The sequence below is a fragment of the Pleurodeles waltl genome, chromosome 4_1, assembly GCF_031143425.1.
Source record: "Pleurodeles waltl isolate 20211129_DDA chromosome 4_1, aPleWal1.hap1.20221129, whole genome shotgun sequence".
NCBI lineage: Eukaryota > Metazoa > Chordata > Amphibia > Caudata > Salamandridae > Pleurodeles > Pleurodeles waltl.
In genome coordinates, this window is record NC_090442.1 from 64447718 (window position 1) to 64468574 (window position 20857).

A 20857-nucleotide genomic window follows, 5' to 3' on the forward strand; every position below is an offset into this window, starting at 1 on the left:
TGGGGAGCTACCAGGGCACCTTCCCACCCGACCTCTAGCCTAAACAGAGCCCAGGACAGCCTACCCTCACAAGCTCCTAACTCCCCACTAAAAACATCACTTGTCTTAATTTTATTATCGTTCACTTCGTACCCCCTCACACCTCCCCCACACTAAACCCTAAAATTAAGAAACAAGGAAATACCGTCCCACTTACCTGCTGTGTCCTTTTTGTTCTTTCGAGAGAAATCGCGATACCCAGAGGAGGACACCCAGAGAGCAATCCATCGCTCACGCAGAAGAAAAACAAGGGAAGAAAAGAAGACCTACCATTATATTTTTGTTCCACCTCTCCTGTCACTCAAATAAATCACTTAAAATCCCTGTCAAGGGTTCTTGAAATCTGCGTCCGTGTCCTATGTAGCCCGGATCCCTCCCCCACAGTGGTGTCAGAAGTGGGATTTCGGTTCCATACGGGCATACAGAGACGATACAACTATGGAGGACAAACCCAGCCTCGAGGACATGATCAAACAACTTGCGGAAGGTCAACGCCACCTCCAGTTAGTGTGGGAAGGGCAACAAAGGGAGGCCAAGCAGGACAGAGAGGCCCTGCAAACCGCACTAAAGAGTCAGGCCACTATAATGGCCAGTAATCAACTGGTCCATGAGACTGCTCTCCAAAAACTGACCGACACAATCGCTGCCAGCAAGGTACATCCAAACGTGCCAAGTTCGGTATTACAAAAGTACCAGGAGGGAGAAGATCCCGATTCTTTTTTCACGAACTTTGAAAGAGTAGCCTCCTCAGCTCAATGGCCTGAAAATAGGTGGGGCCAATACATTGCTCCCCTCTGGACGGGCACTCTTCAATCCGCTTATCAGGCGGCCAATCCAGGTGGCACCACCCCATATTCTGAGATAAAGAAAAGTATTTTAGAGCGTGTGGGTCATGATACTGAGTATTATAGGGCCAAATTTTGCAAGGTTAAATGGGGACCCAACGAAGACCCACGTACCTATTATTACCGGGTGAAGGACCTGGGACTAAAATGGCTGGGACCCGTAGGGACTGACCGTGAGGACGTTATCAAAGTCATTATCTTAGAACAGTACCTTGATTCCCTGCCTCCCAGCACCCAAAACTGGATAAGGCAGCACCCTAAAATAGACACCGAGACAGCCGTTGACCTGGCATGCGCCTACCACAGGTCTGTAGATGTGAAACATCAACAACCCCGGCCCTTGGGTAAAATGCCTATAGCTCCTCCCCATTTTCCACCCAGACGAACAGCTGAAGAACCAGGACCCTCCCGGAGTACCGAGAGAAATCCCATGCAACAACCTCAGTGTTTCAGTTGTGGGGAGTGGGGTCATATCGCCCGTGGATGTCCAAAAAAACATGAGGGTGTAGAGCCGATGGAAATAGGAGTTACTCGAGGAAGAGTCCTGTGCCTGGGGAAAAGTGATGTGTCCTTCAAACACCCTCTTCGGATAAATGGACTTCCGGTCATGGCCTTGATTGACTCAGTCGGTAATGCGTCGTAGTATAATCAGCCCTGTCAAACCTAATGACGATCATTGGGTAACGATATGTTGCATTCACGGGGACTGTGCTCAGTACCCCCTTTCGGTGGTAGAAGTAGAATGGAACACTCACCTTGACCTCCTCTCCATGGGGCTCATGGATAACTTAATAGAGGAGTGTGTCATTGGGACTGATTATCAGAGGTGTAATGAGATCCTGGATCAAACACGGAAGCATAATCCGGTGGATGATTGGTGGGGTACTGCTCCTTTCTGGGATGATTCTATATATAGCCCCCCCGAAAGGAAAAAGTTAACACGAAAAGAAAAGAGAGCAGAGAAACAGAGATTTTCAACTAAACCAGTCCGGAAGGAAGAAGAGAGATTAGTGGCCAATATAGACAGCGCCCCCATATCTTTTAGAATGAGTCAACGCGAAGATCCTACCCTAGGGAATGCCTGGAAGAATGCCAAAACCGCCTCTACTGGAGAGGTAGGTCCCTACTTCTTGGTACACAAGGACTTGCTATATAGAGTAACCACAAACGTAAATGGGGAGAAGAGACAGCTCGTAGTTCCCGAACCGTACAGAACTCAGGTACTCTTCCTAGCCCATAACCAACCGGGGGAGGTCATTGTGGCCGGGAGAAAACCGAGGAATACTTACTGAGACGGTTTTACTGGCCCAGAGTATATGCGCATATCCGACGATATTGTGCCCACTGCCCAAAATGTCAACTAGTAGAACCGGGAGCCACTAGAAGAGCCCCGTTACGGCCATTACCTATTATCGATACCCCATTCAAATGAGTTGGTATGGATCTAGTTGGACCCGTTTTGCCATCCAGTAAAGGACACACCCATATTCTCGTCCTGGTCGATTCTGCGAGCAGGTATCCAGAAGCGATTCCACTTACCAGTACCACCACTAAGGCAGTTGCACAAGCCATGATCACATTTTTTTCCCGAGTTGGTTTCCCTGAAGAAATCCTTACTGACCAGGGGACACCGTTCGTATCTGGACTTATGAAACAGATATGTAAGTCCCTAGGCGTGCTCCAGATAAAGACGTCAGTATATCACCCACAAACGGATGGTTTAGTAGAGCGATATAATCGCACGGTCAAAACCCTTTTGAGGAAAATAGTGAGCGAGACGGGAAAAGACTGGGATCAGAAACTTCCCCTAGTGTTGTATGCAATAAGGACACATGAACAATCCTCTACCGGGCATAGCCCGTTTGAACTTGTATTTGGGAGGCAACCCCACAATTTACTAGATATGGCGGCGGAATTGTGGGAGGAGGAGAACACTGAGGAGCGACCCATTCTAGACTATATTCACAAATTAAAGACCCATCTCCAGACGGTTTGGGAGGATGTAAGACACCATTTAGAGAAAGCCCAAGAAAATAAAAAAAACTACTATGATCAGGGTACCAAACTACGGGTACTACAACCCAACGATAAGGTATTGATCCTACGACCCACCTCTGAACATAAGCTAATAGCCAAATGGCAAGGTCCGTATCGGGTAGTAAAAGCGGTCACCCCGGTTACCTATTTGGTTGAACTAAATAACCACCCAAGACGAACCCAAATTTATCACATCAATCTATTAAAGAAATGGGAGGACCCTGGAAACAACAACGATGCACCTGGAAGGGGATACCTGATCACCCCGACAAACCCACTAGGGTTGGAACTATGCCCCACATCCCAACCAGACCCACAAAAACTCCCCAGTATCAATAAGTCCCTTTCTGAGATGGAGACAAGACAGTTAATGGGGCTAATCCAAACTTATGCCAGCTTCTTCTCTGAACTTCCGGGAAGAACTTCTTTGGTTCAACATCATATTCGAACACCTGAGGGCCAAATTGTGCGCCTACGTCCCTATCGAATCCCCGAAGCTAGAAAAATCCTTATAGAGGAAGAGATAACAAAGATGTTATCTCTAGGAGTCATTGAAACATCCACAAGTCCATGGTGCTCTCCTGTAGTCCTAGTGCCGAAACCGGACGGTTCGGTCCGCTTCTGTATCGATTTCCGAAAACTCAATGAGGTGTCACTCTTCGATACCTACCCCATTCCCCGGGTAGATGAAGTTCTAGAAAAAATCGGGCAGGCCCGTTTTATGTCCACTATTGATCTGACGAAGGGATATTGGCAGATTCCCTTAGCTCCATCGGGCAAAGAGAAGACAGAGTTTTTTTCCCCTTCGGGGTTATATCAATTTACCGTCCTCCCATTCGGCCTTCATGGTGCCCCGGCGACATTCCAACGCTTGATGGATCGGCTTTTGAGACCCTTCCATGACTTTACGGCCGCCTATCTCGACGACATTGTCATTTTTAGTCCTACCTGGCCAGACCACCTCCTCCATCTAGAGAAAGTGTTCTCAGCACTGGCAGCCGCAGGCCTTACCGCCAATCCAAAAAAATGTGTCCTGGGACAGACCCAGATTGCTTATCTTGGTTATGTCATCGGTAAGGGAGTGTTGAGTCCACAAAAAGATAAGGTAGACACCATTAGACAGATACCACTCCCCAAAACTAAGAAAGAACTCCGTTCATTTCTGGGGTTGGTAGGGTACTACCGACGGTTTATACCACAGTACTCGACCATTACGGCCCCCCTTACTGACCTGTTAAAGAAGCAATACTCAAACACCCTTCCTCCTTTTTCTCCCTCACAACTCCAGGGGTTTCACTGTCTCAAAGAACTCCTGTCTACAGAACCTGTGTTAAGATGTCCTGATTTTTCCAGACCTTTTGATCTTTTTGCCGACGCTTCCAATGTCGGGTTAGGGGCCGTATTAGCGCAACCAGACGATCAGGGACTTGATCACTCCATTGTATATATCAGTAGGAAGTTGTTACCTAGGGAAACAAACTATCCTACCATCGAGAAGGAATGCCTTGCCATAAAGTGGGCAATAGAATGTTTACAATACTATCTCCTGGGTCGCCCTTTCATCCTTTACACCGATCATGCACCCTTGACATGGTTGGCATCCCATAAGGATACCAATTCCCGAGTGTTGCGCTGGTTCCTTGAATTACAACCCTTTACCTTTCAGGTCCGTCACATTCATGGGTCTCGACAATGTCCCGCTGACTTTCTCTCCCGCTGCCCAGACTCCACGGTCCTATACCAGTCCCGTTCATGGGAAGGGGTATGTAGGCGGGCGTCGCTCGCCTCGCCTACCTTCGTGCAACACTGGCGTTCGCCGAACGCCTCCTCCGGCTTCCGTCCACGTCGTCAAGGAGACGCGTGGGGGCGGAGACGACAATCGGCACCGGACTTCCGGGTTGCCGAGCGACCACAAAAGGAAGACGCCGCGAGAGAAGAGCGCGAAAGGAAGGAGCAGGAGAGACGCCACGGATCCCCATCGAGGAGAGAGGAGAAGACGAGGAAAGATCCCGACCGGGAGGAGACGCCCGTGACCGGAGCAACGAGCCGTGCTGCACCGGCACTCCGTACAGACCCTGTAAAGCTGGAACGACCGAGAGGAAACGAGACAGCCTGCCACGGCCCAGGAGGGTCGTGGCTGCACAAGGTACGTGCCCTCTTCAAGGGCAGCCACCATAAGGAGGGAGAAGAGGAGGCAGAGAGGGGAGAAGTAGAAGGGGGAGGAGAAGGACTGGGGAGCTACCAGGGCACCTTCCCACCCGACCTCTAGCCTAAACAGAGCCCAGGACAGCCTACCCTCACAAGCTCCTAACTCCCCACTAAAAACATCACTTGTCTTAATTTTATTATCGTTCACTTCGTATCCCCTCACACCTCCCCCACACTAAACCCTAAAATTAAGAAACAAGGAAATACCGTCCCACTTACCTGCTGTGTCCTTTTTGTTCTTTCGAGAGAAATCGCGATACCCAGAGGAGGACACCCAGAGCGCCACCTAAGAGGAAGAAAAGAAAACCGTTGAAAGACCCGTAGCAATCCAACGCTCACGCAGAAGAAAAACAAGGGAAGAAAAGAAGACCTACCATTATATTTTTGTTCCACCTCTCCTGTCACTCAAATAAATCACCTAAAATCCCTGTCAAGGGTTCTTGAAATCTGCGTCCATGTCCTCTGTAGCCCGGATCCCTCCACCACAATAACCTAAAAGTAGAGACAAATTTTCACTAACAACAAATTCTATCTTCAGAGAAAACAAGGGAATTTATTTTTGAGAGGTGCTAACATTGTTCTGTGAGATTGAGTTATATTAGCTTGTCTTCTTGTTCAAATGTATGCACATTTTCTCTCAAGTTTGAATGCACTTAGAGTTATGAAGATCTTGGTCCCATTTACATTCTTTTGCAGTTTTATGAACAAGCATTGGAGAATGATGCAAAGTTTATGAATTGTTGCTGTCTTCGGTGTCAGTAATCAGTTGACATATATTAAACCACCCTAAAGAATTTTTTGTCAATATTTAAATCATCAGGTCCATTTACCTCAATTCCTTTTGGAGATAAAATATTGTTCAATAAATGATTGAGAAATTCGAAAATTATCCTGTAGGTTATAAATTGAGATAACGTGAAATCATCAAAAATTTGAAATCTTGGTTGACAATAATGTTCATTCACCTCATAGCTATTTAGAAGCCAGAGATGATTCATAATAATTAGTCATAATTATTTAGTAAACAAAGCACTTGTTCAATAATAAAATAATTAGATTATAATTTATATCAGTGAATCTGACACTTACTTCATATTTTGGTACTTTTACCATTGGGAGTGCAGTTCTAGGAAATTTTTTATTCTATATAAAATTTTACAACACTTTATTATAACTGTTTAAACAGAAAGTATGCAATCTATGGGGTAGTATAGATAAAACAAAACAAAACATTCCATGGATAGAGTTTAATCGTGTCTAACCTGCCCCACAAAATTTAAAAAGCAGAAACAAAAAAGAAAATAATGTATTATGTTGTCTTTCAAGACAGAAACTATTGAAATCAATTATATGCCTAGGATTAGTGGAATAATAAATACTAGTTTGTTTAATATTATTCCAATGAAAATCAGAACTTTTATTAAGAGGTAGAACTTTTGTTTTATTGAAAATGAGCTCCCATCCTGAAACTGAAGAGTATAATTTGGCGTGTTACAAAAAGTAGATATGCGAAAATGTGGGATTAGTTACATATAGAAGTATAGCATCAGCATGCGCAGATCATTTCACATTGATATTTTTAAATTGAAAACCTTCTATTAAATGAGTGTTCCTTATTCTCTCTAGAAAAGGTTCCCTGGATAAAAAGGGGAGAGAAAGGAGAGAGCCACGTTGTGATCCACTAGATAAATGAAGGTGTGATGTGGTGCATAAAATTAGTAACCAATATACCAGCCCTAAGATTGGAACAATGAATGATAAGCAATTGAATGTGATCAGAGCCAAAAACAAACTATTCAAAGGAGTAAAGTATTAATGATTAACTTCTATTATCAAAAACCTATTGAGTCTTAGTCTTGACAGCCTTAGGGTGGTCTTCCCTCAACTTTTTGGCTAACTCCTCTATTTTTCTGATCTCATTTTTGTTTGCATTAGGACTCTGTGCACTTTACCACTGCTATCCAGTACTAGAGTGCTTGTGCTCTCTCCCCTGAACATGGCAATATTGGTGTATCCACATTTGGCATATTTAATTTCCTTTTACATCCCTAGTAAATGACACTACATTTGCCCAGGGCCTGTAAATTAAATGTTACTAGTGGGCATGCAGCACTCATTGTGCCACCCACTTCAGTGGCCATCTAATTATGGCTTTATGTCTTGGGTCTGCCATTGCAGAACCTGTGTGTGTAGTTTACTCTGACACTTTGACCTGGCAAGATAAGCCTCTTGTCAGGTCTAAATTGTCCCTCTTTATACATATAGGTCACCCCTAAAGTAGGCCCTACACAACCCAGATGTCATAATGTAATGTACTTAAAAGGTAGGACATGTACTTTTCAGCTTATCATATGCTGGTGGTTAAAAAACTCTCCAATTGTATTTCCACTACTGCAAGGCCTATCAGTCCCAAAGGTTGACATTGGGATTACCTTATTACATTTTATATGTGTAATTTCCAATCAAGACAACATATATATTTCATGTTTGGTATTCGTGGACTCACAATTTAAAATCACAACTTGTAGTGAAGTTGGATTTGAAGCTGCAAGTCTAACAATGCCACTTGAAAGTGGGCATTTGTCTTACCTAAATCATTCTGTGCCTTCTGCATGTCTCCAAAACATGACTGGAGTGGGTGACAGCTGGACTTTGTGCATTCCCTCCAGATATCCACACACAAAGGTAGCTTTGGTGTACCTGATGGGCCATTCACTACCTGATGGCCCATCATCACGCTAATGCGTCTTCCTAGGCTAGATGGAAGGGAGGAGCTGACACCTGCACCTGAAAGGGCTGGGCCTGTCCCCAAACAACGAGCTGCATCCCCACTGGGTGAGTCTGGAGCAAGGGCAGGAAGGACAGGGACCCAGTGCACTTCAAAGGTTTTCTTTGAAGTATTCCCCACTTCAAAGGCACAACTGGGTATAAATACTGGACCCCTGACACCACCAACTCAGTACACTTCTGGACCTGTGACTAATATGACTGGAAGAAGAACTACTGTGCTGAAAGGACTGCTACTCTGATGTACTGCTGCTTTGCTGGTCTCTGCCTTGCTGTGCTCTTGCCTTGCTGAGATGCCCTGCTGCCTGCTCTGTTCACCCCTGCCTGTGTGAGAAGGACTAGACATGCATCACTTGACCCCAGAGTATTTCCAAGGGCTTGCTGGCTTGCCTTCTGTTTGCTAAGTCTCAGGGACACAAAAGACCTAGAACCCTCCTGTTCCAACTATTGGGCTCATCTGCTTGTGAGTCTGTCCTGTCAAGTGGTGACACCCCAGTTCTGGACCCTTGGAAGTTGACCTAGGTTCCAGTGGAACCAACACAGTTCCTCCTGCCAGCTTTCCTGCGAGAGGTCTCCTGACTTTGCCGCCCAGCATCCGCATTCTTCACGCAGCTCTCCTGCTATTCTTCCTTGTGCCTTTCTCCTGCCTTACTGCCTCATGGCGCTCACCTTTCTTCCTTCGCTTTGTGCTCCTTATGCCTTCCTCTGACCTTAGTGCCTCCACTCTGCTCATTTTCCCCTCTGTGACGCTTTCTCTTTTGCCCCCCTTGTGCCTTTCTTTTGCTGGTACTGCCTGCACTGCTTTAGTTTTTCCTCTTCGTGCCATTCTTTTTTGAGGCCTATGTGCTTTTCTTTGGCAAGATTGCCTCTGTTTTGCTAATTTTTCTTCCTCTCTGTGCTGTTTTCTCTCGCCATGCTCTCCTGCCCAGCTCCCTCCTGCTTTCCACCTTTTTCTCTCCTCCCACCTCCTGCCACCCAGTGCCCCTTCAGGACCTACTTAATGTAGGCAAGCCCGTCTGCACCCATCCGTGCCTGGAACACGCCTACTAGCAGGAACCATGGCCCTCTCACCATCCACTGCTACTCCATTGAGGAGCTCAATCCCTAAACTCTAGACACTTCAACAGCAACTGCTACACTGCCTCCCCTCAAGCAACCAAAGACCCCTCCACTTGCAGACAATGCCACCTCTCCTGCACACAGAGCTGCCAGCCCACACAGGACACCGCAGCACACCCACCTGGAAGACCACAAACAGCCCAGAACTGCTCAGGTGCATCCTGCTCAATGCCTGATCCTTCTGCAAACAAGCAATGGAAATATGGGATACCATCACCTCCCTCTCCCTCGACATAGCCTTCACAACTGAACCTCTCCTCGAACCCCGACATCGCCACTGCAATAAAAGCCAGCTACAAGATCTCACACAGACCACACCAAAAAACACGGTGGGGGCATTGCCATCATCTTCAAAAACACCATCCGATGCACCACTACCAATGGCAACCCCACACCCCTTATCAAACACCTCAAATTCCAGCAACAAACCTTTGCCAAGACAACCGTAAGAGGCACCCTCATATACAGACCCCCAGGACCTCGACCAGCCTTCGCGATGCCATCCCTAGCATAATTGCATCAATTTCCACATTGACGACCTAAACAACGCCAACTCCACCACTCTCCTCGGGAACATGAGCAACATAGGCCTCACCCAGCTGGTCACCATACCCACCCATAAAGCTGGACACACACTCGAACCACTCTTCATCTCCAGCAACAGAGTCAGATTCAGCCATGTCACTGAACTCTCCTGGTCTGCCCACAGCATCATCCACTTCATCATTGCCGGTGCTCCATACACCTCCACCAAGAATCACAGAGCCGACTACCACAACTGGGGCAAAGTAATAGAAACACAGTGTACGCAGACCCTCGATTCATCCCAACCCAAGGCCTCATCCGACCTCAACAGGGTCGTCCTAAATGTCTTGACCTGGGTCATCGAGTGTGCAGACAGAGTCGCCCTGCTGAAACAAGCCAGAACCAATAAAACCTCAGGACACGCAGGCTGGTGAATCCCGGAGCTCAGAGCCATCAATCGCATCTGCTACAGACTTGAGAAACAATAGCGATCCATCAGGAACCCCTCCGATAGAACTCCCCACAATGTAGCCCTCAACTACCACCAGCAAAACAAGGAAGCCAAGAGAGTGGCCATCACAACCCGCATTGACTCAGCAGCAAACCCCCCAAAGAACTTTTCAGAATCTGCAAAGAATACTCCAACCTGACTGCCACACAGGACACTATCCACCCCTCTCAAGAACTGTACGACACCTTCTCAGACTTCTGTCACTGCAAGTTTGCTACCATCTCCAACAACTTCGACCTCAAACCTACGATCTCCAATGTCAGCTGGCTCAAACCACCTGCGCACACCAACAGAAAAATCACTACATGGGCACTACTCACCACCCATCCACCTCAACCATCATGTCATCCATCCACTCCGGAGCACCCACAAAACCATATTCCGCCACCTGTTTAACATAATAAACAACCATATCAGCACAGAACTCACAAGCATCCTCAACACCTCCATCACCTCAGCAGTTTTTACCAGACAAATGGAAACAAGCAGGAATCAGACACTTCCGAAAGAAACCCTCCATTGACCCTAGCTAACTCAAAAACTCCTGATTTATCTCCCTGCTCCCCCACACTGCCATAGTACTCAAGAAGGCCATCAATAATCAGCTCACCAGCTCCCTGGAAGAAACAACCAACTGGTCATCTCCCAATCAGAATTCTTTTCCAACCCTAGCACCAAGACCAAGCTCATCCCTGCCACAGGTGACGTCAGAGCACTCCTCGATCACGGGGAGACTGCTGCACTTATCCTCCTCAACCTATCACCTGCCATCAACACCGTATCACATCACACCCTTATCACCAGACTCCATAGCATCGGCATACAAGACGACGTCCTCAAATGGATCACCTCCTTCTTGACAGGATGCACCCAGAGCATCCGGCTGCCTCCCTTCACCTCAGCACCCAAGAACATTATATGCGGCATACACCAAGGTTCATTCCTCAGCCCCACATTGTTTAATACCTACTTGACCCCCCCTGGCAGACATCATCAGATACCACGGACCATCATCTCCTATGCAGACAGAACTCAGCTCATCCTCTCGCTCATGGATGTCCCTTCAACCACCAGAACAAACTTCCGCAATGCCGTGGCCAACGTATCGGAATGGATGAAAACGAACTGCCTCAAACTCAACTCAGAGAAAACCGAAGTTCTGATCTTCGGGAAAAACACATCCATATGGGATGACAGCTGGTGGACAGTCGAACCTGGACCCATTCCCAAAACCACCAACCATGTGTGTAATCTTGGCATCATCCTTGACAGCGAACTGACCATGAAGCAGCAGACCAATGCAGTAGCTTCCTACTGCTTCCACACTCTCTGCATGCTCTGCAGAATCTTCACATGGGTCCCAGCTAAGACCAGGAAAACCCAGGCAGTTGTCACCAGTAGCTTCAACTATGGAAATGCCCTCTATGCTGGCATCTCCTCCCAGCTCCTAAAAAAGACTCCAGAACATACAGAACACAGCAGCCAGACTTGTGTTGGACCTACCCAAATGTACTTACATCTCCCACCACCTCAGACACCTCCACTGAAGAGATGCCTTTTCAAGCTCCTCACCCATGCCTACAAAGCTCTGCACGATCAAGGACCGGACTACATCAACCACCAACTACACTTCCATCAACCCACCAAACACCTCTGCTCCTCTTCTTTGGCCCTTGCATACACACACAGAACCCGTTGCATTAGTAGCGGTGGCCCCTCTTTCTCCTACATCACTGTCAAGGCCTACCCGTACTCCTCCGAACTGCATCCTTTCTCACAGACTTCAGGAAGAGACCTGGCTCTACAACAGAGACATCACACCCCAGCGCCCAGATCCCCCAGGGTGACAGTGCCAAGCTCTACAATTGACTGATTGATTGAGCCTCTTCTGTGAGTGCAATTGTCACTGTAGTGGGCACCAAATCGGTGCATCGCACTTGGAACCACTGCTCCGGAATGGATGCACCGCTGCATTGCGTGTAGAACCAAGCACATCCAATTCAGAACAGTCACACTTCAGAACCAATGCTTCACTCCCATACCGATGCATCACCACAGTTGTGTGGAGACATTTAATGCAACATCTCAACTGCATGGCAATTACCGACGCATTTTACGTTGTGACAAGGACTAATGTACTTTTACTCAGTAGGCCCTGTGCAGATCCTGTATTCGGCCTGCTCTCGATTGCAGGCGACCTCAGCTTTTGACTTGTCCCAGTCCAGCGTGACCAACTAACTCTTTAAGCGATATTTGCTTCTAAGCGCTATACTCACATTTACGGGGTCATTCTGACCCTGGCGGTCTTTGACCGCCAGGGCAAGAATGACGGAAGCACCGCCAACAGGCTGGCGGTGCTTCAAACCCCATTCCGACCGCGGCGGTAAAGCCGCGGTCGCACCACCGGGGATGGCGGTGTCCCGCCGATTTCCCCCCGGCGGTGATAATCCGCCAGGGCAGCGCTGCAAGCAGCGCTGCCCTCGGGATTATGACCCCCTTACCGCCAGCCTGTTTCTGGCGGTGTACACCGCCAGGAAGAGGCTGGCGGTACCGGGTGTCCAGGGGCCCCCTAACAGGGCCCCGGCCTGCTTTTCACTGTTTGCATGGCAGACAGTGAAAAGCGCAACGGGTGCAACTGCACCCGTCGCACAGCCGCAACACCGCCGGCTCCATTAGGAGCCGGCTCCTGTGTTGCGGCCTCATTCCCACTGGGCCGGCGGGCGCTAACATGGTTAGCGCCCGCCGGCCCAGCGGGAATGTCGGAATGTGGGCCGCGGTAAAGTGGCCGCATGGCGGCCACTTGGCGGTTCCCGCATGGCGGGTGGCGGTAGTCGCCCGCCAAGGTCGGAATGAGGGCCTTAATCCTCAAAAATGTACATCTCAACTTCTACTGGATGGATTATTTTCATTTTGGTCTTGTTTCATTTATAAAATCATAACCTATTTTTCTAACCTGGTGTGGAGTATTTTTGTAGTGTTTTGACTGTGTTATTGTTTAAATATTGTACAAATACTATACACACTGCCTCCTATGTCAAGCCTGCATGCTCTGTGACAAGATACCAGCGAGTGAGCACAGGTTAATTTATGGCGTGTAACTGACTTACCCTGACTAGGATTGTGGTCCCTACTTGGCAAGGGTGCATACCTCTGCCAACTAGAGACCCAAATTCTAACAAGCCTCTAATGATTATTCTGAAGCAGGTACACAAACGGCTGATGCTTTCGAAATAACATTAAGAACTAACTTTGCAGATTGAAAGCATAATCTACCTTTGATAAATCCTGATTGGTCAGATTTTGGACAAAGGATTTAAGCGTGGTAGTTAAAATGTTTTCAAAATGTTCATAATCACTATTAACAAAAGGGCTATATTTACTCCAGAATGTGTGATGTTTGCCAGCTTTTGGACTAATTAGCATTAGTAAATAATGATTCCAAAAAGACTGCCAGGGCAAGTACAGTTGGAAATAAATGAGTTGTAATGTCAGGACAACTGTAAGATAGAGGCAAAATGTGAAATAAGTTCAGTAGAAAACAATCATGAAGTGGTTCGGCAAACCTTCAAGAGGAGCAACTGTCTTCTTTGACCTTTGACAAGCTAACATCCGTCTTAAAAAGAGAAAATTCTAAATTACATGTACTAGGTTGAATAATTTCACAAAGGAAGACATGTAAATATTTATGCGAAGGTGAGACTATCTCAGAGTGTACGTTTTCCTACATATTTTGAAAGGTTGAGTGATGTCCTTGTTAGAAACTAGCATACAATTATCTTCCCCAATAATACCTCAAGATCATAATTTAGGCTCTGATTTGATTTTTAAATAGTTATTAAGCATCTTACCCAATTTATTTAGACCTCCATAAAACTTTGTTTTGTATGCAATATAGTGTTACATTGATTTTCAGTTACTAGTTTCTTCAAATCCATTATATCTGGAACTAATTCTGCAAGTGTATGAGATGTCTTGGAATAAAAATATAAACATTCTAGATTTTTAATATGTTTTTGAAAAAATTGTGATAGTGTTTATTTGTAGCAGCATAGAAAGGATAAAAACCTTAAGAGTTGCTTTAAAAGCATCCAAATTATTAGCAGAGAATGTGTCTAAAAGATCATGAATGTCCCATAATAAATGAAGTAGTTTTTGGAAGAGTGGCTGGGATTCACAGAGTTTGATTCCACAGTATCACTCGGAATTGCATTAAAATTCTGTCAGATTTCACAGAATTCCACAGATAGTCCGAGTGGGCATTTGGTGCTATTGTGTGAATGGAAAATGAACCCTTGCATCCCAAAATGGAGATAGGTGGCTCCCTTGCATAAACTTTTTAATCATTGCAGAGTATGTAAGGGCACCATGTGGTATGCAGTGTACTGCATAAGCAGCGATTTCTAAATATTAGAAACCACTGCATATCACTTGGAGCCCGCTCATTCATACTCTGCAGTGATGACATCTTTTAATCATTGCAAGGTATGCAAGGGTACTGAGTGGAGTATGCAGTGTTTTCTAAAGTTTAGAAACCAGTGGATATCACTTGGTGCCTTTACATACCTTGCAGTGATTAGAAGTTTTCATCACTGCAGAATATAGAAGAGGTCTAATTTTCAAAAATGCCTGCTATGGCCTTGAACCCCTGACTTCCAATCATGGTGAGATTGTAAACAATTACCCCACCCTTGTCTCTGATAGGTGGGGGTCCATAGAGTTTATAGGAAGCATCACATCTCATTGAAGTTGGACTCCCAGAACTGAATTAGCACATGCTCCTTTTCCCATTACCTTGGACGCATTTGAACTTGAGTTGCCGTGGTTAGACTTGCGTTGGTGCTTTCCCCACAGTATGTGGCCGTCTACCTCCAGGGCAAAGAGCCCTACCTGCCCACCTACTGAAGTGTTGCCTGGGGGACTAGTCACAACCCCACCTTTTGGATCCAGTGATCAGTCCACAAGACCAGCCAACTCAGCCTGCTTTACCTCATAGACCATGGATGCTTCATAGGTGAGGTCCAAGCTTTGAAGGAGAAATGGTCCCAGTGGAATGGCAAAACCTCAACACCTATTACAAAGAGCGCGCAAAGAGCTTTAGAGCAGTGCCTCCTCTTGGCAAACATACACTTCTGAGCCAACAAGAGAGTATTGGTGTTCCCTGCAGGAAACAAGCCACCCTGTGCCACTGCCCTGTCTAACTCCATCTTTCTAAAGGGGCTGAGATCTCCTTTGTGGCCGGTGAATATGACTGGACCACAAAGAGACACTGTGATGCCTAAAACTATTACAGTTGGTGAACTCTACTTGACTTTCTAAAGTGAACACCCCAGCAGAAGGAATCAAGTCTACCACCCTGAAAATGTGTAATCTTTCTAGAACACGCCATTATGAATATGGAATACCTTTCGGATCGCGCACATAAAGCTCTTTAAGTCCTGCCCATAAGAGATGCCCTCGTTCAGCAATATCTATCACAAATAGAACATAGATAGGTATACATATAGAAATTTCCCCCTAACTTTTCCCATTTAACTTTTTACTATATTCTTGCATTTTAGTGGCAATGCTAATAAATGCCATTGGGGTGACTAGTAATATTTCTAACTGCCTAAAAGTCAATTTGTTTTCTATGGTACAAAGAGGTGTTATTAGTTCAGTTACAAAAACAAGTTACCCGCAAAAAAGCTATGTTAATGAAGGGACATGCTATATTTTGCCTCTTATGAATAAGGTTAATACAATTAATTAAATAGTATGTTGTATTTAAAGGTGGGCATAACTGGCGTATTTCTTTAAAGCAAAATTTCTCGTAATACTGCAAACTTACTAATACATAATGATGTGAGAAGCATAATCCAGCATTTAGCACAATTTTCTTAGTGCAAAATGCACCCTGGAGTCCAAAATGGGCCTGGGGTTAGAAAATAGCACACAGTGCAATGGGACATGAACAGCAGTGGCCAGTAGCCAGCCGCTCTCTCTTAGTTCATTCTTCCTGTGCTCCTGTGGCAGGATTTGTGCCAAAATACTGTTAATCACTCCAGCTAAAGTCAGCTCTGCTCTGTCCTGATGACACTGAATAATTCTTAACAAGTTGTTTTAAATATTGTTTGTCTTTAATTTATTTTCAATGTGGGTGATGTATTGGAGTCTATTACAGACATTAGTGAGTGAAGTGTTTGTTTTTTAACACCATGCAACATCCATGAAAACAGTTTATTTTAGATCAAAACATGACCTCACATATGACAAATGGGAGGGTGGCACGGAGATTATTTGCAGTAATATTAGTGAACTGCTGCTGAATCGTGGTATTGAAAACTGACATCACTAGCCCTCAATATTAGATGCAAATACATGTAGAATTTGGACCAATGTGCCTGTACACTTTCAGTGACCTGGCCAAAGAGGGCATGAAAGAGATGAAATTGGATCATAAATTCAAAACTATTGTTGGACCTGGCCCTTTTTGCAGGGTCATCCCCAATCTTTTTGCGTCCTTCCTCCTATTTTTTCTGACCAGTTTTAGTTGGCTTTAGGACTCTGGGCACTTTACCACAGCTAATCAGTGCTAAAGTGCATATGCTCTCTGTGTAAATTGCATTGGTGATTGGATTTTCCATAATTGGCATATCTGATTTAATAGTAAGTCCCTAATAAAATGCACTAGAAGTGCCCAGGGCCTGTAAATCAAATGCTACTAGTGGGCCTGCAGCACTGGTTGTGCCACCCACCGTAGTAGCCCTGTAAACATGGCTCAGACCTGCCACTGCGGAGTCTGTGTGTGCAGTTTTAAACTGCCAATTCGACTTGGCAAGTGTACCCACTTGCCAGCCTGAAACCTTCCTCTTTCATACATGTAAGGCACCCCTAAGGTAGAACCTAGGTAGCCCCATGGGCAGGGTGCAGTGTCTGTTTAAGGTAGGGCATATACTAGTGTGTTTTATATGTCCTAACAGTGATATACTGCCAAATTCGGGTTTCACTGTGCAAGGCCTATCTCTCACATATGATAACATGGGGGCTGCCTTTAAATATTATTAAAGTGCAGTTTCCCTTTTGGAGCAGATGGAAATGAGGAGTTTAGGGTCTCTGAACTCACAATTTAAAAATACATATTTTGGTAAAGATTGTTTTTAGATTGTGTGTTTGAAAATGCCACCTTTAGAAAGTAGGCATTTTCTTGCTTAAACCATTCTGTGACAGTTTGTGGATTCCCTGTATGGGTCAGTTTGACAGTTGGGCTGTTTGCACCTCTCCTCTAGACAGTGAGCTAGGGTGTAGCCTGCATATCCTGATGAGTCATCTGTGCTGGAAGGGAGGGAAGAAGTGGTCACTCACACCTGAAAGGGCTGTGCTTGCCCTCACACACTGCAGTCTCCAACTCCAACTCCCTAGTGTGTGCCTGGGGCCCGGTCTGGGCAAGGCAGGATTTTACCAACAAGAGAGACTTTCCTTTGAAGTTTGCCTACTTCAAAGGCAGAAAGGGGTATAAATAGTGGACCCAAAACCCCTGAAAATCAGATCACTTCTGGAATCATGAGGAACATCTGCCAAGGAGGCTGAAATCGACGCTCCACCTGCATCGCAGGTGGGAGATCGACGCATTACGGATGGAGAAACGATGCGCAACACCCACTTATGGAGGCTGGTAATGACGCAAACCCCATGCAGCGTGGTCTTCTGATACCGTGCAACCGGATTTTCCATGCATCGGTCTTGGGCATCCAAGGTCAACCTGACTCTGCGCGGATCCGAGGTGCCCCGTCTGGAAATTGACACATTGCTCTCTTGGGAGGGAGAAAAACGACACATCGCCGACCTGACCGGAGAAGGAAACGAAGCACGGCTTCACTTGCGAGTAAAGAATCGACGCATTGCTACCCTTTTCGTACGTATGCTAGCCCATTAGGCTTTATTTTTTTACGCTAACCAGGTACTTTGTGTAACAACGGCATCCTCACTGTTTTCTAAGGATTAAGACTCTTATTCTTTTGAAAATTCATTTCTTGACGTGTATGTTGGATTTGTGTTGTTTTAGTCTTGTTTTATTTAGATGAATAACACCTATTTTTCTAAACTGGTGTGGTGTCCATTTCATAGTACTTTTGTAGTTACTGTGTTTGTTGGTACAAATACTTTACAGATTGCTTCTGAAGTTAAACCTGCCTGCTTGTGCCAGGCCACCAAAGGGGTGAGCGGGGGGGTCAGCTGAGGGTGATTCTCCTTTACCCTGACTAGAGTGAGGGTCCTTGCTTGGACAGGGGGTAACCTGACTGCCAACCAAAGACCCCATTTCTAACATTGGTGGCAGCGGTGGGTTTGAACTTGTATTTGTACTTGACATACAGTGATTAATTGCACACTATTGTTCACTGCAGACCATTACGCAACCACATGCAGTTTTTTCCTTTTTGTTCTCTGGTGTCCTTCTGGATATATTGTTGATACTTGGACTCTGGTTAGGGGTTGCACCTGTGAGGCCTAGGCAGAATGGAAATCAACTTCTGACACCTATACAATGAGGGAGCTAAAAGGTTTCTGCAAGGATAGGGGACTGGCTGTGAAGAAGAAGCCCAGAAGGGAGAATCTTGAGTCAGTCCTGTTTTGTTATGAGATGAAACGCTGGCAGGCAACACTACCAGATAATTCTGAGGAGGAAGACTACTCTGATGAGGAGGGCAGTGGCCCTGAAAGGGAACCATAGAGAGAGGAATTGAGTCTAGCTTGTGAGCGAAGGCTTGGATAGCTAGATGAAGAGCTTGAGAGGGCTGAGGCTGAGAGAGCCTTAGCCCTGGGAAAATAAATGTTTGCAGCTCATGAGCTGAGCTGAGAAGAGCTGAAATTGGAAGCCATGAGGGCTGAGTCCAGTTCAGATGGTGGCAACAAAAGTGTTACATCCAATACTGATGAAGAATTATGAACAGGGGCCCACAAAATACATTTGACCCAGGGCCTCTGAAATCCTTAACATGTACCTGTTTCTACGCCTGGAAATGTCATATTTATTCTACTGCTACCTATGACCACCTGAACCGCTTCACATGTCCTACTCACTTGTCGCCTGCCTGAATCCTGCCTTTCCACTATGCCCATTACCAAATCATCCCCACCTACTATAACTGAGTAATTTTACTACTACCTATACCCCAGTATCTCTACTACCACTGATACCCTATCACTTCTACCACCATCTATACTCTAGCACGTCTTCTACCACCTACACTCTAGTACCTCTACCACCAACTATACTCTAGCACTTTTAGCACCACCTATACCTTAGTACCCCTACCATCACCATACCCTAGTACTTCCACTACCACCTATACTCAAGTACCTCTACACCACCACCACCACCTCTATCATAGTACTTCTTCCACCATCTATACCCTAGTACCTCTACCCCTCCTCATGTACCTCTATCAGTGCACTATTCCCTTTTACCCTACTTATTCCATAGTGGCTCTACCTCTAGTCTAGTACCCATACTCCAACCTTTTCCGTAGTATCCCTAACCCTACATATACTCTGGTACTTCTATTCCTCTTAATCCTGCATGTATTTACTTGCACTTCTTTCCACACCTTAATTACTTCAGTCTACACACTAATTTCAACCTAGCAAATTTACTGCTACACAAGTATCTCTGCCTGTACCCTAGTACATCTATAGCTGCCTCTATGTTACTATTTCCATCCTATAGAGTAGTACCAACATCCTCTCTCTGCCATTCCTACTCATACCTTAGTGCCTCTACATCTACGTATAGGCTATTGGCACAATACCACAGATGTGCCATTACCTCTACCCACCTGCGCCCCTAACCATATGTTAGCTTGTCTTCCTCCACCTATAGCAAAGTACCTTTACCTATATTCCATCCCCTTTATTCCAGCATATATTATAGTACTTACACCATTCTACCAATACCACAGTTTATACCCAAGTACTTGAGTTTCCGCCTTGTCCCTTGCATCTCCACTCCTCCCTATATCATAGCATCCCTAACCCTACCAACATCCTAGTATCTTTAATTCTGTCCTATTTACCCCTAATCCCTTTTTTCCTTCCCTGTTTTTGACACCTTTCCAGTTGTTGGTTGATATATGTAATTGTAAATATTTTTTAAAGTAAATGGGTTCTTTCATTGTGCAAAGTGACAGAAATGGAGTTTCACCAGCGTATGGACGCCTCACAGGTGTTTTGAAGTTGGTGTTTCTCCGAGCTACACAATACAGTGTGATGTGGATGCACATGGTGTGTGTTCTACAGCCCACAGGGGCAGTGGAGTGCTGTATACAACACAACTACAGACAAAACCAAAGTGGGTCAAGAAAAGGCAACAGGAGGTAGTTTACAAACACAAAAGAGAAGAGGAAAGGCGAGGAAGAGGACAGGTGTGGGATGCAGAAGGGCAGAAGTGAGGATACGTTTTTTTAGAAACATTAACTCGTGGGAGGATGTTTTGATAAAATGTGCAAATAGTACAGACTGTTAAGTTTCTATGAGCCAGATGTACAAAGCTATTGAGCAGTCGTAAACGCTAAATGGCCTTTTACCATATATCAACCCTATTCTGCGAGGCAGTAACCTGTTACCGACTGGCAAAATGGGGTTTGCAACTCGCTATTAGGAAGGGGCATACCAAGGGCGTGCCTTCCTAATGGCAAGTCACAGGGGAATGTATGATTGTTTTACGACCAGGAATGCAGTAGAAAAACAATTGCCTTTTACCACCAATTTCCAATTGGTGTTAACCCATTCATAAATGGGAAGGGGCCCCCAA

The 20857-nt window shown here is 45.7% G+C and overlaps 1 long non-coding RNA gene across 1 annotated transcript in view; it reads right to left on the reverse strand.

Annotated features, from left to right (window-relative positions):
• LOC138287403 (uncharacterized) overlaps positions 1-20857 on the reverse strand; it is a 664150-nt gene that overhangs the window by 493319 nt on the left and 149974 nt on the right. Inside the window, exon 2 of the long non-coding RNA XR_011202209.1 lies at positions 5349-5415. This is a non-coding gene — a long non-coding RNA (uncharacterized lncRNA). The remainder of the gene's footprint in view (positions 1-5348; positions 5416-20857) is intronic.